The following is a 19,869-nucleotide window of genomic DNA, read 5'->3' on the forward strand; positions in this document are numbered from 1 at the left end:
AATAATAATTCTAAGATATTGGCATGCCAGAAATAATAGTAATCAAACTTCACTGAATAACATTTTATTTTTACAAAGACCTTTTCCATCCCATTTGGTGTTGCCAAGGCTTTATCCATACAAAACGTGTATGGATTGGGAAGAGTATTTCCCCAGTTTTTTTGCTTAAACCAAAGAGGAAAACATCTGTTCAAACTCATTTATCACTACATTTTCTCTGTAGTATGAAGGTATTCTCTCTAATTTGTTCTTGCCAGTAACTCAAAGGGTATAAAAATGTAATAAATTAGGAAAGAAGCAAAATTCTAAAATTTCAGTAAAAGCACAGATACACCTCTAACTGAAAGACTCTAAATATGGAATATGGTATGTAATGGGTAAGAGATTTCTTTTTTTGAATAAAGTTTGAGGGTTGGAGATCTGTAAAAGATGAAATTAAAAAAGAAATAAAGAAAAAAGAAAATGAGGAAGCATTATTAAAAATAAATCAGTATTGCTGTATAAAGAGTTTTCTGATTAATCTTTCACTTTAAAAGATGCAAAAAAAGAAAGAAGCAGCTCAACAATAAGCTCTAATTCAAAAGAGAAACACAAACAACTAGAAATAATGTCAGAAAGATTAAAACCAAGAATACATTTGAGAGTTTGAAAAAAGTTACTAAATGCAGCCTAAGTGACTTTTTAAACTATGTTCAGAGCAGGAAGAAGAGTAAAAAGAACGATATTGGAGATAAATGATCTCAGGTCTCTAGAAGTAACAAAATCCAAAACCTGTTTTGATTCCATATTTGCTACAAAAGGGCAAGATTTCCAAATAATAAGACACATCAAGTTAGAGAAGCAATCATAGACCAGTATATGTAAGGAGGTAATCAGAAAATAACTAAAAATGAATTTGAGTCTCTATATGCAGATGAAAATTCCTGTCAGGATGGCAAAGAAACTTGCATCAATTAGCTACTGTCTCCTGTTTAGCAACATTCCAAACCATCATAGAGTCTTGTAAAGGTTTCTGAAAACTTGGCACCTAATAATGTCCTTCTTCCAGAAAAATATGAACCTATCTATCATGAAATGATAGAACAAATTATTATGTAAAGGATTCATATTTAAAAAAAGAATGTATGTTTTTACATGTCTTTTTAGGATAAAACATTCAAAAATATTTTATCATATTTTACCAGTTATTAGATTGGTGGGAATGGAATGTTAAGATTGGTGTATAATATTTTTAGAAAAAAAGAATTACCTCTCATAATAACCTTATGGATATGCTGGTTATGTGAGCAGAATCATAGCCCAGAGATTACTTTTAAATGTTGGCTTGCTTTGTTTAGCAGGGACATAGTGCATGTCAGGTTAAAGGATATTGAGAACTTTCCTTTCTTCCTAATGCTTCCATGGCAGCTTGTATTGGTAAGATAGAGCCTACTTTTTTTCCTCAAGGTAAGCATGGGTCCTGCTGATAGATGCAATAGTACAGAAGGGGAAGAATTGGATTATGTTTCCAGTCTTAACTGTGCCGTTTGGTAGCTGTATGACCTTGCAAGTATCCCTATCTGTAAAACAAAGATAATAATGGCTGTAAGTCCATCTTATAGGTGTGAGTTTACCTAAGACCGTAGTATTAAAAGGCTTTATAAAGACTAAGCATAAATATGTAAGATAAGGGTATCATTCATATCTCTGTTTCAATCTGGAATGCAGGCAAACAGGGAAGACTGGAGTGTTCCTTTCCTCAATTCCTACTGATCAACACTTTCGTCAGTGGATACAGAAGACATAATTATTAGATTCTAAGAGCTTGGCAATGGTAGACTCAAGATTCAAAATTTTATTGCCCAACTTTACACTTCCAGGCAAAAATATCAGGCCAAAACAACAAGATGAAATTTGGCAGGAATAAAAGTCTGCAGTCTAGACTTGGAAATGCAAATATGTAAGTACAAAAATCGGAGGAAAAAGCAATCAGATAGCAGTTCATGTGAAACAATCTGGAGTATTTAGTTGACCACATGTTTAATAAGAACATTATGGGAAGTGTAAATCCCTTCATTCTGAGATAGTCAGATCACGTTGGCACAATTCCTGGAATGTACTAGATACATGGAAAAGTTACTTTGTTCAATTCAGCACCCACTTCCCCTTTAATCCAAGAGAGACATCTACAATCTGTTATGGGACTGGCAGATGCTGGCAGTGTCAGAAAATTATGATCTATGGGAAATGTTCAAGGAACAGAGACAGGTTAAACTTAGGAATCAGACTAGTGGAAAACCTTAATAGCTGTCTTCAAATATCTAAAGGACTGTCAAGTGTTGTTATAGGGATTATTTTCACTGTGTCATTCCAGAGAGCAGAGCAGGAATCAGCGGGCAAAAGCAAAAAGAAAGCATATTGTTGGCTCAAAGAAACAACTTTATAATAACACCTCAATCTGTACAACAACCAGAAGGACTGCTTGGTGAGAAAATACGATCTCTATTGTTGGAGGATTAAGCCAAGGCTGGCTACAATCTATTAGGGAATCTATACAACACATTTCTGCTTTGGGCTGGTCGCTAAGGTCCTTATCACTCTCAGGGTCTATGATTTTATTAGATATTAGTCTTTATTTCCAAGACTATTATATATCCAAATGTTTATTTTCACTTTTTGTATTACATAGATATCAATAGACAATTTGCAGTGGAAGTATATTATTTTTCTGCCCACAGGATATTTTGAAGAAGCTAGTCAACCCTTAAAAATTGCTGATTTACCACCTTAGCGGTTTCTTTACTCCACAGATGTAATTTATTGAACATAATTATGATATATAATATTTCTGGCTTATTAAGCATGAAAAAGCCATATTTCTGCTCTATTATGGTTGAGTTTTCTACCTTAGAAAGACTTAACATTCATAGTTAAGGTTACTATAGTAACCGTAACTCAATTCCTTGTGGCTATAAATTACTCTGTATTCCTATATGTTAACTTTAATTCTTTATGTCCATATGATATCTAACTCTTCAAAGTTACAAACTATAGTCTCTTGATAAAGGTAATAAATTAAATGGGTTGAGGATCTGTTCTCTTAACAATTAGGAAAAGAATTGCTTGAAGTAGGTAGTCACAATAAACAAAAATAGAAAAATTAGTGTTTTATGTGATAACAAAGGGCAAACAAAGCATGGATATATCCATGCTATATCCATTATAGCATATATAGTAGTAAAAAATAAAGTGAGCATAAATTCACAAAATTATATGTAGGGAAAATGTGTGAATGTGCAGATTAAGGATAAAAAATAAGTGAACAAAATATATTCAACCACTTCCCCTTTCAAGTCTCATGGTAAACATCAATAATTAATTATGACACTTTTTTCTACTCTTCTCAGACATGTCCTCAGAATCCTTCACAACACAATGTTGTTGGCAGTCACTGCTAATTGATCTCAATTATTTTAAATTCTCATTTCTTCTAGAAATCTCTTAATTATGAAAGTAGAAAAGCCAATACTTTCCACGTACTTTGCACTAATCAGAGTCTATTGTTCCTGCAGCTAGATTTGAGATGTTTGGAGGATTTACTACAAGAACAATTATTCTGTTATTTGTGATACAATAGGGGAATATGACCATATTTTATTGAAAATATTGGGGGCTTGGACTCAAAAAGATTTTAGTTGTGGCTCTTGAGGAAAGAACTTTTCTGAGTCTTGCCTTTTTATGTTTAAAATGTACATAATAATGTCTATCAGCAATGTTTTTTGAGAGGAAAGCACTTAGGATATTTTATGGCACATGCTCTAGGCAGGACTGAGTAATGAAGGAGAACAGGTTCAGTTGTCCAGGCTGAATTAATCCTGGTGATTAATAGAGTCTGGACTGTTGTAGCCAGATCATCTTCATATTCAAATGCTTTTGCAGTTTACATTGCACAACCAAAAAGAGCTTAGATTAAGCTCAGCTAGTAACCAATTTGGGGTTATTATAATTTGTTTCATTTTCCTAGCTACACTGAAATTCCCTGAGGGCAGAGATAACATTTAGTTTGACTTTGTGTCTGCAAAAGAGCCTTGGGTTTATAAGACTTGAAAAAATTTTAAAATAAAAAGTTAGTGACAAGATATATGAAGAATCATTTTAACTCAATAAACCTTAAAAACTATAGATAAAAATATAGATTATTTCTACTGGCTAGAGAATATCATGACACAGGCTTAAACTACAATATGGTGAATGTAACTTAGGTGCAAAATAATGAAATACCACTAGAACTATAGGACATTGAGGGAAGAGTGGTTGCAAACTAGTTCTATAAATTAATAAGCTACTGATATTTCTACTAGTATTCTGAATTTTCTGAAGTTATTAAATATCATAGTCGACTGCCTATAGAATTGATGCACTATCCCTTAGATTATTAACAAAATAAGAACCTTTTTCCTGATATAATTACATAGGTCATCCTCAATATCATTATTATATATGTGTATTATTATAATATATACCTCTTTTGGCCATAACTACTATATTGCGTATAAGTACGTCTGCTATTAGGGAATCTATACAGTACATTTCTGCATTGGGCTGGTCTCTAAGGTCCTTAACAGTCTCAGGGTCTATGGTTTTATATATTTGCCTTTATTTCCAAGACTATTCTCTATCCAAACATTTATTTTCACTTTTTGTATTCCATAGATATCTATAGACAGTTTGCAGTGGAAGTATATTAATTTTCTGCCGGCAAGATATTTTTAAGAAGCTAGTCAACCCTTAAAAATTGCTCATCTACCATCTTAGAGGTATTACTAATATTAGAGTTATTACTAATATCAATTAGTAACAGATTATTAACTGTCATAGCAATAATAATAATGGTAATATGAATCATATGAAAATATGTAGCAAGCTATGTATTAGCAGAGTAGTAAGGAAAAAGCAATTGTAATAACATAATAACAATAACAACAATGTCTAAAATGCCAATCAGGTGAAATTCATGTGGAACGTAGGCCTATGGATGATTTGGAAGTGTTAATACTTATGAAAAGAACATTTATCAGAGAGGAGAGGAAAAAAATGTGATGAGAAAGAGAGTAATATCTGGTTGACAAACGTCACTGTAAATGTTAAAAGCAATCTCCAATTTATCCAAAATAGGTCCTTGGTCAAGGAGAACTCTAAGGCAACAAAAGTGCATCATACAAAACTAAACAGAGGATAATAAACAATGATGAGAACAAAATTGATCAAGTAGTGGGCAGTGTTGTGGAGCTCTTGGAAAGGATTTTGATAGCATGATGGGGTCATCAGAGAGATTGCTCTAGTTTTGGATCAAATCTATCATTATATGTAGTACTGTAGAGTTTTTACTATGGGACATAGGGCTACTGATGTTTGTCCATAAGAGTTTGCCTTTAGAAAAAGTACCCTCTGTGTGTTTTATGACCGCAGTGCTTACAAGTGTCTCCTAGGTTTCTAGATGGGGTCTGAAATTGTAAGCAGCCTGATGTTTCCACCTTGGGTCCTCTGGTCAACTGGCCACAAGGGTCTAATATAATAAGAAGTCAGCAATAAAATTCAGACAGCATGAAGTTCAGAAAGCCCATTGCTTGTGAGAATAGATTTGAGCAATTGTCTTGCTTTCATTAAAAAACCTGGGGTCAGCAATCCCATTACTGGGTATATACCGAAAGAAATATAAATCATTCCACCATAAGGACACATGCACATGTATGTTCATCACAGCACTATTCACAATAGCAAAGTCATGGACTCTACCTCCATGCCCATCAATGGTAAACAGACTAGGTGGAAGAAAATGTGGCACATATATAATATAGAATACTATGAAGACATTAAAAAAACGAGATTTTATCCTTTGCAGCAACTTGGATGGAACTGGAGGCCGTAACACATAGCTAACTAACACAAACAGAAAACCAATACCGCATGTGCTCACTTACAAGTGGGAGCTAAACATTGAATACACATGAACACAAAAAAGGGAACAATAGACACCAGGACCTACTTGAGAGTGGGGGGTGGGAGGACGGTTGAGGATAGGAAAATGACCTGTTAATACTATGCATACTCCTTTGGTGACAAAATAATCTGTATACCAAATCCCTGTGACATGCAATTTACCCATATAACAAACCTGTACATGTACCTCAGAATCTAATATAAAAGTTAGAAAATATCCTGGAGTCATTCAAGTTCTGAATATTCCTTTGTGCACCATTATTTGTAAAGATAGAGTAAGACTACATGATTCTTAAAAACAGTTGAATTTTTTAAAGTAGTAACTTTCTTTTACTTCAATAGTATTACATGTAGCAACTCTAGAAAATGAGATTAAAGAAAGACACAAAATCACACAGCAATTTTGCCTCACAGAGATAAGCACTAGTCTATAAACTGCATGAGGGTAAGATCCAGGCCTTCCTTGTTTTCCACTGTATCCATGGTGAAGAGTATAGTATCTGCCATGAAATAGCAATAATATATATCTGTTAAATAAGATAAATGTTGACATTTTAGTGTATGTGCTTCTAGACTTTTTTAATATGTAAATATTCCTTAAAAATGAGTATAGTTTGTAAATTTTAAATCTTGGAAAGCAGTTAAATTTTAAACACTAATCTTGGATTGAAAACTCATTCCCTCAATATTACAAGATTTTGTAGATTCATAAAATATGAGTATTGGAAGAGAATTAAAGTGACTTAGTCCAAAGCTCTTATTTTATATATAAGTGAAACTTAAAATGGTGAAGACATTTGCTCAAGGTTAGGGCAAAAATCCAGGCCTCTGACTTTCAGGTAGAAATCTTGCTGCCATATAATATGCTTAGTTAAACTATACTCTTATTCTAAACGTTTTAAAAATCATGCTTCTACAAGAATTGTGGTTGCATTATTTTTGTGCATAAAATAATTTATACAATGTAATAATTATATTATAATTAATACAATTAGTAATAATCTTATTTTTGTGTATTCCTTTGAATACTTCTCACTTTCTCTGATGAAAATGTAAACATTTGGCCAAATTATCTGTGAAGGTTTTTGGTACTGATTATCATGTCTAAATAGTCTCTAATGTCTGCTTTATTTTTTGTTATTAAATAAACTATATTTGTTTTAATATTTAACAGTCAACTTTAGGATATATACATATTTATAAAATGTACTTTTTTTCAAATCAGGATATATACATATTCATTATGACTTGATTGATACATGTTTTGAAAACCCCAGTGGTTCTTCTTCCATTGCCAAAAAAACAAGGAATGTGTACAATTAAAGTAAGTTGCTATCCTTGAGAACAAACATCTTTCCACGAAATACCATTCAATAACTAGATTTCTTTTCTCTCAAATATTTTAATTCTTCTTATACACTGTTTCTTGTGTTATTCATCTTATTTGACCTAATATGATTTCAGTTAGGTCTTTAATGGTCAAGATACATGTTTAAAGATTTTTGAAGGTGAGTGATTACAACTATGCCGGAGAATTTCCTGTGAAAATACTAAGGCCTCAGACTAGTGTAATGGTAGCCTCACAAAAGGAAACATAACATTAAAATAATAAATATTGCAACATGGTGTTTTTTTGAATATCATTGTACAATATATTTAAATACGATCAAAATAAAACAAACAATAATGCAACAATTCTGCATCTTTTCCAGCTTGCTCCCCTTATTCCAGCTAAAAGTGATTTCCCAAGCTGAGAATTTCCAGCCAATCATCTTGATCGTGTACCTGGTAGATTTATAAGCCATATTAAGTCCCTCTCCCTCATACTTCATTCAGTTTTTCTAGACTTCCTGAATATGAAAAAATTAAATTTTATTAGCCAATCCCCTTCCATCTCATCCTTTTCACCCTCAGTTCTTTTTCTCTCCCCTTGATCACTATTATTCTAAGACTGCAGTTGTGAGAAAACTCTGTGGACCTTTATGACAAAATGAAGAAAGTAACAAAACTATAAAACAAATCCTGACTTTTGGTTAAGAGGCAAATAGATTGAAGAAGAGCAGGTGAGGGAGGGAGGTGGTAAGCAGGGGAGAAAGGCTAAATTATACAGATACTGTGAATCACAGATGACTTCCATCTGACGGTATTTCCTTTGTTGCTTTCTACCTTTTTTTTTTTTTCTTAGATGTAAAGGTTGAACAAGAGCTGGAATAAGCAATTTCTTCCTTTTTCTCCGTCCTCCCATTCCCAGGCTCAGATCATCTGCTCTTCTCCAGCCGGGAACTATTTGCAGTGGTGCTTCATGATTAGCATTTCCTCTAATTGCTATCCATCTGTTTCCATTAACCCCCTGAGCCATTTGTCTCATTTGAATATCTTGTTCTTTCCCTAAACACTTCAAACCAAATTCTGACCTCAAATATTTACATAGCATTTCCAAAGATTTCTGCATCTGTATCACTACCACTAGCCATTTTCAAAAGACTGTTATTCAGCGCTTCTCACACTATGTTACATATGCAATTATTATTACTTTGATAATATGTAAGAAGTTGAATGGAGCATTAAGTTCATCCTTTTATGATATATTCCATAATTTAACTTAAGGACAGTATCTTCCCCTGATCCAACTTCAAGATAACTATCTTACCAAATTATTTTGAAATTATAGATTTTAGAAATATGACTGAACAAAACCAATTAGTAGTTGAAGGTATCACAATAGCCCTAGAGTATTCCTTTGATAATCTAAAGCAATGGATTTAGAACATCCCTACTCTCCAAATTGTCTTGTTGCATATGAAATAAAGGTCTCAGTTAAAAGTAATGAGTAAACAGATTTCATTCCACATTTACAATGATGGAAGTGGTAATTGTTTCCTCCAGAGGTAAGTTACTGGATGTAATACTCTTCCCCAAACAACAACAACAATGCAGCAACAACAACAACAACAACAACACACACACACAGACACACACAACCTTATTTCAAGATCTCTGCATTATATTCGCTGCTGTTTCTTCAGTGTGAAACAAATAGTATAGAAACCACCAAAGCATTTTATGAATGTTGCTTCCCCGCTTTTAAGCAGGAACCTGTCTCTAGAAATCCTGGGTGTCTGTATAACTGTAAAAAGCCACAGGGAAAAAAATTAAATATTGTTTTCATCAGATCACTTTCTTGGCTCCTGAGTTTATTTTTAAATCTCTCCCTTATTTCATCACTGTCCAAGTTCATTTTTCTTTTCCTTTAAACATCTTTTCTACCACCCCTTGATCACTGTCCCTTATATACATATTTTACATTCTTCCCTTTGTACCTTTGCTCATGGAGTTCCTTAATGAAGGAACTGTCAGTCACTTTCCCGACAGACCAGCAATTCAAGACATGATTCAAATTTAATTGTAGTCAATGATTTACTTTGCCCCCACCTAATTACCCTATTCCGTGAATGTTTTCTGTCTTTGCTATGAACGGAAGTAGGTCTAAGTGACTACTTTTCTTTTACAGTCTTCCCATTTCTAGCCTCATTATTTTGCACTTGTTCATGTGTGGTTGCTCTTCAGTTGTCACTTCAAGCAGGTGTATAATCTACAAGAAAAAGCGAAATTCCCTTAATCACCTCACACCCTTGTGTATCCCCACATATAGGAAGTATCTAGTAATGTTTTTGGAATTTATCTATAGAGATACATCTTTTATGAGAAGAGTCCTGTTTACTAGGAATTTCAATTCACATATACCCTAGAACGTAATTAAGAAGATATCTTCAGGATCCACTTATGGGATTGCCTTATAAATGAGGATGTTATAGATGAGGTGTTTTTGTATTTCATTAATACCTCGGGATAGGGTCCTAGATTGTATTAGTCAGGGTTCCCTAGAGGGAAAGAACTAATAGGATATATATATATATAATATTACATATAATAACTTTATGTATATAAATAATATATATAATACATATTTTATATATATACATGTTTATATATAAAAAGAGGAGTTTACTAAGTATTAACTTACACAATCACAAGGTCCCACAATAGGCTGTCTGCACGCTTGAGGAACAAGGAGAGCCAATCGGAGTCCCAAAACTGAAGAACTTGGAGTCTGATGTTCGAGGGTAGGAAGCATCCAGCACAGGAGAAAGATGTAGGCTGGGAAGCTAGGCCAGTCTCGCCTTTTCATGTTTTTTTTCTTTTCTGCCTGCTTTATATTTCCTGGCAGCTGATTAGATTGTGCCCACCAGATTAAGGGTGGGTCTGCCTTCCCCAGCCCACTGACTGAAATGTTAATCTCCTTTTCAACACCCTCACAGACACACCCAGGATCCATACTTTGCATGCTTCAATCCAGTCAAGTTGACACTCCGTATTAGCCATCAAATAGATGATTCTTCCCTACAATAAAACATATCCTAAAATCAATAGTATTATAGCAAGACTACAGAACCCACTCATCCCCATCCTCCAATATTTAAATTTGCCATATGGATTTCTACTCTATTCCTACTTAGCTAAAGGCTGGCGAAGAAGGGAGTCTTGCCAGAAACTTGGCATCTTAAATAGGCTCTACAGTGGCAATTCCAGTAAGTACATTTTTGGCTGTTTTCCTCCTTCTGACCCTTCTTTTCCTCCAACACCACAGCCTTCTCTAACTCATTATCCTCTTCTCTTTCTTGAGCTCCTCCTCTCTCTCTGCCTGTTTGGGAGCTACCTCTCCACATCTGTTTTTATTCACTGGTTCAGTTATTTTTAAATTGTGGAGCTGTTTGTTTCTGTACATTAAGGTGTATTTTTGTGTCTCTCTCTCTAGTGATCTTGAAAATGTTCCCCTTATATATTATGCTCATTCCTTTTCTCAGTCCCCAAATATGCCTTTATCCTCTTGTTCTGCAAAGTCTGGGCACACTAGCCAGTTCAAAGCTCACAAGCACTTTCAGAGAGTAAAGGCCAAGTGGTAGCTGGCACCTACAAGGAAAGCTGATAGGAAGTCATCTTTCATCTCTGCTTTTTCCTGCTTTACTTACCTCCTCTTGAACCCTCTTTATCTTCCATTTTCTGTCTCAGTCTTCAACTTTCTTCCATTCTGTCTCAGCCAGAAGCAAAGACACATTTCTTACCCTCGTTCTTAAATTTTAAGCCAAGTCCATTATATGCCTCAGTGATTTTTCTTGGATACTATTGGCATCTGATTTAATTGGTTTGACATGAATAAATCTTGAGATTTACCTGTAGCCTTCTTTTTCTTTGTAATTCTTTATTTGGCTGGTACTCAAGTCTTTATCTTCTTGGCAGTAAGTTTCTGAAAGGAAATACCTGGTTATCAAGGTAATACCTAAAGACCTCCTAGAATCTATTCACAATATTAGGCAAGTAGGTTATACAGATTGATCCAGGTCTTCTTTCTTCCACTTTCCAATCAGCTTTCAGGTTCTGATAATAGAAATAGGCTAAGACAAGTTGGGTGCTGAGGGGAATAGGTGCAAAGTAATTATCATTGTAGTCCATATATAGAAATTTTAGTATGTGTTTATAAATACCCATTTCTCTTTTTTAGATAATTTGGCTTTGTATCTCGAAAGTCCAGTTAAAAGAAATGTGGGCCTTTCCATTTATTTTTGGACATTCATATATTTCAGTGCTAGTGTAAAATTTAATTTGTATTCATTGGCTTTTCTTCTCTTATTCTTGGCACCAAATTTAACATAAATATCTCAATACCAATATGCTAATAGTAAATGAGTTATTTCATTTTCATTACCCAAACCTTCCATTTTCTTTTGAAAGTTTGACTCCCCATCAATAGTTTTTCTTTTTCTTTTGATTATTTCTAAGATCTATGATCACAGCCTCCACTATATACTAAATACTAAAATAGTGAGGCTGGGCACAGTGACTCATGCCTGTAATCCCAGCAGTTTGGGAGACCAAGGCGGGTGGATCATGAGGTCAGGAGTTCAAGAAAAGCCTGGCCAAAATGGTGAAACCCTGTCTCTACTAAAAATACAAAAATAAAAACAGCCGGGTGTGGTGGCATGGGCCTGTAATCCCAGTTACTCGGAAGACTGAGGCAGAGAATTGCTTAAACCTCGGAGGCAGAAGTTGCAGTAAGCCAAGATCGCGCCACTGCACTCGAGCCTGGGCGACAGAGAGAGACTCCGTCTCAAAAAAAATAGTAAAAATATAATAATAATAATGAAGAAATTCTGCAGCATAAAAGGTTTAAGGAAACCTCTGCCCTTATTCTAATTTATCTAAAAATAAATGATAGTTTGACATTTAATTGGTCACTCTTTCCTCCAGTTAATTTTAAAATTGTCTGTGTATTAAGATGGGGTCACCTTGCCATTATCTATTTGGCTAGGGCTCAAGTCTGTCTATTTTTTGCTCTTTAGGGACCTGAGTCCCTGTTCTGTATGGGTTTGCCTCCTGCAGAATTACTTTTCCTGAACTTTGATGCTATAGCATTAGTCAGCTTAGAGAGATGTTATAAGAAAAGGCCTAGGAGACATAACCTCTGGAGATGTTATTGTTATTGATGCTGTTCACTACATCAGAGAGGGCCCACTTTATGACCATGCCCAGGAGAGATGTCTCATAGATCTCAGCACCAGAAATAACCACACCTACTGAACATATGGACACTGTATATCGTAAACTGATCATGTTTTTTTCCTTTGAGCTAAATTTGTAGCCATTTTCTGGCAAGCACACTGAGCCATATGCATTCTAACCTTACTTTAGGTTCCATCTTATTTTTTCTATATTCATTTTTTCCTTGATCTCAGTTTTCTTGATTAATGTTTTGTATGTTATGATGTAGCTATTTATAGTAAGACATTGCACTTCTGTTTGGGTGGGAGAGGTACTATCAATAAACAAAACAAGCCAGTAAAATCACATTGCCTGTTACTTGCACATGTAAGGACAACCGTATAGGTTGCATAGGTATACAACCTATAGGTATACTTTTAGGCAGATATATCAATTTGAGAAAAGCTAAGCTGCAATATAGAAAATTATGAACACTGAGGAATCACCAGGTTTATGTTTGTATTTTAAACCTTGTTAATTTTAACGATAATTTTATTAGAGATAAAATTAATATGTTTGAAAGAGAAACATAAAGTTACATATCTAAATATGTGAAAGAAGGCAACCTCCATACATTATGTTAAAAATATTTTTGTTAATCATAATGTTATAATATTATAGGTAATACTGAAATTGTCCCAACGAAATTATTACTTGTGATTTTCAGCACTTGTCTTAGCTAGTTCTTAAATTATTATTATTCAATTATTCTAATAAGTTACTCACCTAGAGTTATTTTAAATTTATTATTTAGAAATGCCGTATAATATATTTATGATGTTTAAAAACTATTTACATGTCATTCATTCTCATACTATTTAACATCATGTATGTACTCTCTAACTACTATTGCATGCTACAGACATTTTGAAATTCTTCCAGATATCCTTGTGGTCCTCTGCATTGCTTCAGGCTGTGGAATATTTACAGCCATATGTACACTATTAGGAATCTTCTGCTTCTAAATCTGAAACTTAAAATATTGGCACCACCACAGCTAAAGTACTGTTTAATAGAAAGGCTGGATATAGAAAAGAAATATATCTGATAGACTTATAAATGGAATACTGTAAATGATATACAATATTTTCATGCCACATGGCTGGAGATGCCAAGGGAGCTGGCCACTTCCAATGAGTTATAGTTAATAAGTTTCATCAATGAAAGCAAATATGGCCAAGTAATTTGCTATTTGGAAACAATCTTCCTTCAGTTAACTACTGATTATCACCATATTGTTGTTTTGATCATAGACAACATGCTCTATTTATGTAGGCTACAATTTTTTAAAAAGTTTCATAGACCTATAAACGAGCAGTTAACAATTAAAAATTATTTTTTTAAGATGGGAATACTTATGACAATGACAAAATGCTTGAAGTGCTTCCTCATATGATTTCATTCATTTATAAGAATATTATTATTTCAAATTTACATGTGAGAAACTAATAAAGAATTCATCCAAGGTCAAATAACCAGTAAGTCTGGTAGCAGGGATGTGTACCAAAGCCCTCTGACTTCAGCTTCCATTCTGTTTCCAGTATTCTGCCCTAAAGCTCAATTATATGTTAACTATAATATACAGCATTGCTCAAGAGCATCATTAACTGTTGTTAAATAAAGTTTAATGGAAACTATAAGTATTAATATGTAATTCGGACTCTTTCATAACTGTAGTAATTAATATAAAGTGTAATATTTTTAAAATTTTAGATTTGTGTCAAATCCTCTTTATAGAACACATTTGTCATTCTTTCAGCCTGAGCAATATGAAAAGTTCCCTGCTGCTATTTATCTTAGTTCACTCCATATAGAATTACCTCTTTCAGAAGCAGTTCATCGCAAATTAATGTCTGAAATTTGGAGCATGTTTTTCTTGCTCTTATTAATACCACTAAAAAAGTAAAAAGATCATTTGAGATAATTGGTGATGTCCAAAGAATAAAACATTGATTTCTTTGTAAACACAGCTAGTTGAAAATTACCTATGTTATTTTTAAACTGCCTGAGTAAAGGATATTGCTTCATTAATTAACATTTAGGAGGTTCGGGTGGCTCAGTAACTGGCCTTAACATAACCTCACTAATAGAATAACATAAAAGTTTGGGTCTACTCCTCCTTTACAGGGCTCAACAATAGTGTCAAATTTCAGACACAGAACTAATGTCACGTTCCTTAGTGAAATATGGCATGCCTCAGTCCAGAATACACTTAGAATTATCTAGAATAATTATGATCATCCAGGGTCAATGAAGTGAGCATCCATGGAGGTAAAGCTGGATGTTGAACATTTTTAAAGCTCCCCACTTTGTTCTAATCTGTAGTCAGGGTTTGAAAACCATGAAATCTAGTGGGAACTCATATTGGAATGAATGGATTGTTTTTTCTGCCACAAAAAAACTCAGTGTATAATATTTTTCTTCAATCAGTAGCCAAACATCTTTTGTACTGCATGTTGCTTTCTTTGAACAGGTAGTTATACAAACCTCTTGTTGCTCCCCAGGAATGTCCCCAAAGTGAATTTTTTTTTAAACAAAAAATTTTTATTTTAAAATAATTGTAGATTCACAAGAAGTTGCAAAAGTAGCACAGAGAAAACCCACGTACTCTTCTCTCAGTTTCCACCAATGGGTGCATCTTATATAATTGTAATACAACATCAAAGACAGAAAACAGACAATGAGTATATATGATTCCATGTTATTTTATCATATATGTAGATTCATCAGTCTCTATCATCAGGGCAATCAAGATATAGAACTATTCCTTTACCACAAAGATCTCCCTCAAACGACCCCTTTATAGCTGCACTCAATTTCCTCGCCTATACCATCCCTAACTCATGGGAAACACCATTTTTTTCCTGTCTCTGTAATTTTATCATTTCAAGAATGTTATACAAATGAGCTCACATATAAATGTGTCATTTGATAATTTTTTTTCGCTTATTGTAATGTCTTTGAAATCCATCCAAATCATGATGTGTATTAATAGTTTATTCCTTTTTATTGCTGTATTCCAGGTTTTGGCTATAACAACAACAACAAAAAACTGCTATGATAATGTTTCATTTCTCTGGGATAAATGCCCTAGAGTACAATTTCTGGGTTGTATGGTAAGCATATGTTTAATTACTTTAAGAAACAGTCAAACCGTTTTCCACAGTGGCTTAACCATTTTATGTTCCCACTGGCAATGTATAAGACATCAAGTTTCTCTGTATCCTTGCTAGCATCTGGTTTTGTCACTGTTTTTTTTTTTATGTCAGCATGCTGAAAGGTATGTAGTGATGTCTCATCATGGTCTTCATTTGCATTTCCCTAATAGCTAGTGACATTGAACATTTTTTCATCTGCTTACATGTCTGAAATGTCTCTTCTTGGGTTTTTTGGAGGTGAGGAAGGCCCATTTTCTAATTGGGTTATTTGTTTTTACTGTTCAATTTTAAGAAATATCAGTGAGATTGGCCGGGCGCGGTGGCTCAAGCCTGTAATCCCAGCACTTTGGGAGGCCGAGACGGGTGGATCACGAGGTCAGGAGATCGAGACCATCCTGGCTAACACGGTGAAACCCCGTCTCTACTAAAAAATACAAAAAACTAGCCAGGCGAGGTGGCGGGCGCCTGTAGTCCCGCTACTCAGGAGGCTGAGGCAGGAGAATGGCATAAACCCGGGAGGTGGAGCTTGCAGTGAGCTGAGATCTGGCCACTGCACCCCAGCCTGGGCGACAGAGCAAGACTCCGTCTCAAAAAAAAAAAAAAAAAAAAAAAAAAAAAGAAATATCAGTGAGATTTGCAAATATTTTCTCCCACTCTATAGCTTATCTTTTCATTCTCTTAAACTGGATCTTTCACAGAGCAAAAGTAGATCCAATTTATTGATTTTTTACTTGTATGGATTGTGCTTTTGGTATCACATATACATTTTCTTCACCAAGCCATAGGTCCTGAAAATTTTCCCCACTGTTATTTTGTAAGTTTTGTAGTTTACATTTTATATTAAATATACTATTTATTTTGAGTTAATTTTTGTTAAACTTTTGAGGTCTAATTTTTGTTTGTTTAGTTGTTTTTTTTGTTTTGTTTTGTTTGCCTATAGGTATCCAACTGCTCCAGCAACATTTATTGAAAAGATTCTTCCTCCATTGAATTGCTTTTGCACTTTGGTCAAAACTCAGTTCCCCGTTAGGTATCTGTTGATACCACCCTGGCTGGGAGGGGAGGGATGTCTTCTTACAGCTTCCCACATGGCCTCTACTAGCACTTTCGGGGTTGAGCTTGTTACTACTGAGCCACATTAAAGTACTGACTCTCCATTAGACCTCCTCTGACAGTGCCTCAGTGAGAGGAGTGTGGGTGCCTTGGTACTTCTGGGTGGGATGGAAATCCAAATCCCTATCCCTCTTCCCATGGACTCCCCTGACACCCTGAAGGGGATCCTCTTTACCACCTGATAGGGATGATGGTCTCAGCTTTCCACTCTGTCTTCTCTGACACCACTCTGGAGGTAGGTAGGACTTGCAGCACCTCCTGACAGCCTGGAAAGAGTCCAAAGACTGGACTTTCCCCTCTGCCTTTGCTTGTAGGGGTGGGCATGCAGTATTTTACATAGTGTTTGGCTACAGTAAGGTGGTTATTGTCTAAATGTTTTCTGTCTTCCTATGCTGTTTCTTTTCTGGTCCATTGGCAAGAGAAAGCAGGCTTCTCTTGGGTTTTTATTTGTGTGTGTATATGTGTGTTTTGGTGTTTGTGTCCATTAGCATTTTAGTATTTTTGGGTTGTTGATTTCTTTAGTGCCCAGTCTAAGATGATATGGGAGGCAAGATGAAAACTCAGGAAATTCACCACTATGTAGTTCCTTGAATTCTGATTTCCTAGCTCACCTGCCTTTTTCTTTCCATGCTTTAGGGTCTTCTTACATTTGTTTTATATATAATGTCCAGAGTTTTTAGTTGTGCCCAGTGGGAGGACTGGGAAATTATGTCCACTCCATCCTCTTAGAAGCAGAGATCAAAGTGGATTTTGAATATGATACCTCATTATAATTTACATGAGACTGACCTCCAAATGTAATGAAAATTATTTATAGTTTTTGAAAGATATGGTGATTGATATGGTTAGGCTTTGTGTCTCCACCCACGACTCATCTTGAATTGTAATTCATCATGTGTCAAGGGAGAGACCAGGTGGAGAAAATTGAATCATAGAAGCGGTTTTTTCCGTGCGATTCTCATGATAGTGAGTTCTCACTAGATCTGATGGTTTTCTAAGGGGCTCTTCCCCCTTTGCTCAGCATTTCTCCTTCCTGCCGCCTTGTGAGGAAGGTGCCTTGCTCCCCCTTTGCCTTCCATCATGATTGTAAGTTTCCTGAGGACCCCAACAGACATGCTGAACTGTGAGTCAATTAAACCTCTTTCCTTCATAAATTACCCGCTTGTGTAGTTCCTTGTAGCAGTATGAAAATAGACTAACACAGTGATATGCAGAAAATAAATTTTACTTACATATGTAATAATGACAATAGTTAATAGTTTTTTGCCACTTTCAGTATTCTACATTGTTTAAAACTCTTAATACTATGTCATAAATAATATTCTTGTTCTTTTACTAATGAATAAACCACGTTTAGAGAGGTTGAGTAATTTGCCTTTCACTACCTTGTTCTTTGTAACTTTAAAACTTGTACTTTTTAACGCTAATGGTATATTATTTCAGCTCTACTAACAAATTTTCTTAGAATAATGCAGTGAAAAAATTGTATTACAAGCCAAGAGTCACTTGGTTTTGAACTAATTTAGACAACATTCATTCTCTGAATTTGAGCAAGTATTTTCAGCTGACTCTGTTTTCTAAACTGTAAGATGAGGGATTAATCTTGAAATATAATGTTTTTGGCTAATAATTTCATAAATTTCTAAAAATCCTGGGAAAATTGCGTTTGGAATTTCAAGAGAGGAGGAGAATTCTGAGTAGTCTGTGGAGCTTGATCTGTAATAGTTTAGGTAGTAGTGGCAAAGCCAAGTAGAAATGAAATAAGTAGACTGTTTTAGAACTCTCATCTTCTATCTTTAATATTTATCACCACATGTAGAGTTTAAAATACTTGTTTCTAGATATACAGGTTATGTGAGTCATGGAGTAGATCCCATGAGCCTTTGACATTCAAGGCTAAAATGACAAGATGTTAACATTGTTGTCATGGGATTTTAATGTAAGATGTGCATGTGGATGCATGTGATAGAAATCTGCTACTCCAAGCATTTAGCAGGACTATTATATATTTGTATACTTCCTTAAATGGTGAACTTCAGTGGTTAATGTCCTGGTTTAAGTTTACACATGTAACATCTCTTACAGTTGCTCCATTATCTTGTGCCAATAGTTTTCTTTTTTTTTTTTTGCTTTGCATTTTAGCCTCTTTGTATTATTTTATGTTCCCAACTTGCTCAAATTTTCTGAAAGGATGAACATATTGCCATGTGAAAAGATAGTGGATCTATACATCTGCTGAGTGCTCTTGTTCTCACAGAGCAACTTCATATGCACAAGAAAAATAATTCAACATAAGTTCTATGCTTTTCTTTTTCCTGTAGCTCCCGTCAGCTGTTATCTTTCTTTAAAATTACAGTATATAAATGTCTTGCAATGAACGAAGTGATTTTTAACAGGTGTTTAATGCAATTTCATAAACCTTTGCAAAACATCTAAAATTTGCCTGGATGGTTGGTAGGTGCTGGAAGGGATACTAATGAAATGCCATGAAAGAGCTTCCTAGGAAGATAGGTACATCTTTACTAGTAAGTAATATGTGTTTATATGTGTGTATAATAATTGTTTTCTAAAAGTTTTTATGGTAGTATATATACAATTGTTTCACAAGCTATTTCCCTTAAAATATTAATTCTATTAGGTAGGTGGATTAAAACTTTAACAAGTCCCTTTGCTGTAAGAATTCTCAAATTCTTCAACACACTCCTGTACATCATTATTCTTCAAGAAGAAAATTTAATTCCAAACATCATTTCCAAACATGTTGTATTAGTCTGTTTTCATGCTGCTGATAAAGATATACCAGAGACTGGGTACTTTATAATTGAAAGAGGTTTAATGGGCTAACAGTTCCATGTGGCTGAGGAGGCCTCACAATCATGGTGGAGAAGGTGAAAGTTACGTCTCACATGACGACAGACCAGAGGAGAGAATGAGAGCCAAGTGAAAGGGGTTTCCCCTCATAAAACTGTCAGATCTTGTGAGACTTATTCACTACCATGAGAATAGTATGGGGAAACCACCC

At 34.7% G+C, this 19,869-nt stretch overlaps 1 protein-coding gene across 1 annotated transcript in view; it reads right to left on the minus strand.

Annotated features, from left to right (window-relative positions):
* Positions 1-19,869, minus strand: part of UBE2E3 (ubiquitin conjugating enzyme E2 E3) — a 1,128,997-nt gene that overhangs the window by 125,431 nt on the left and 983,697 nt on the right. The window lies entirely within an intron of this gene.

Source organism: Macaca thibetana, chromosome 12 (genome assembly GCF_024542745.1).
Source record: "Macaca thibetana thibetana isolate TM-01 chromosome 12, ASM2454274v1, whole genome shotgun sequence".
Taxonomy (NCBI): Eukaryota; Metazoa; Chordata; class Mammalia; order Primates; family Cercopithecidae; genus Macaca; species Macaca thibetana.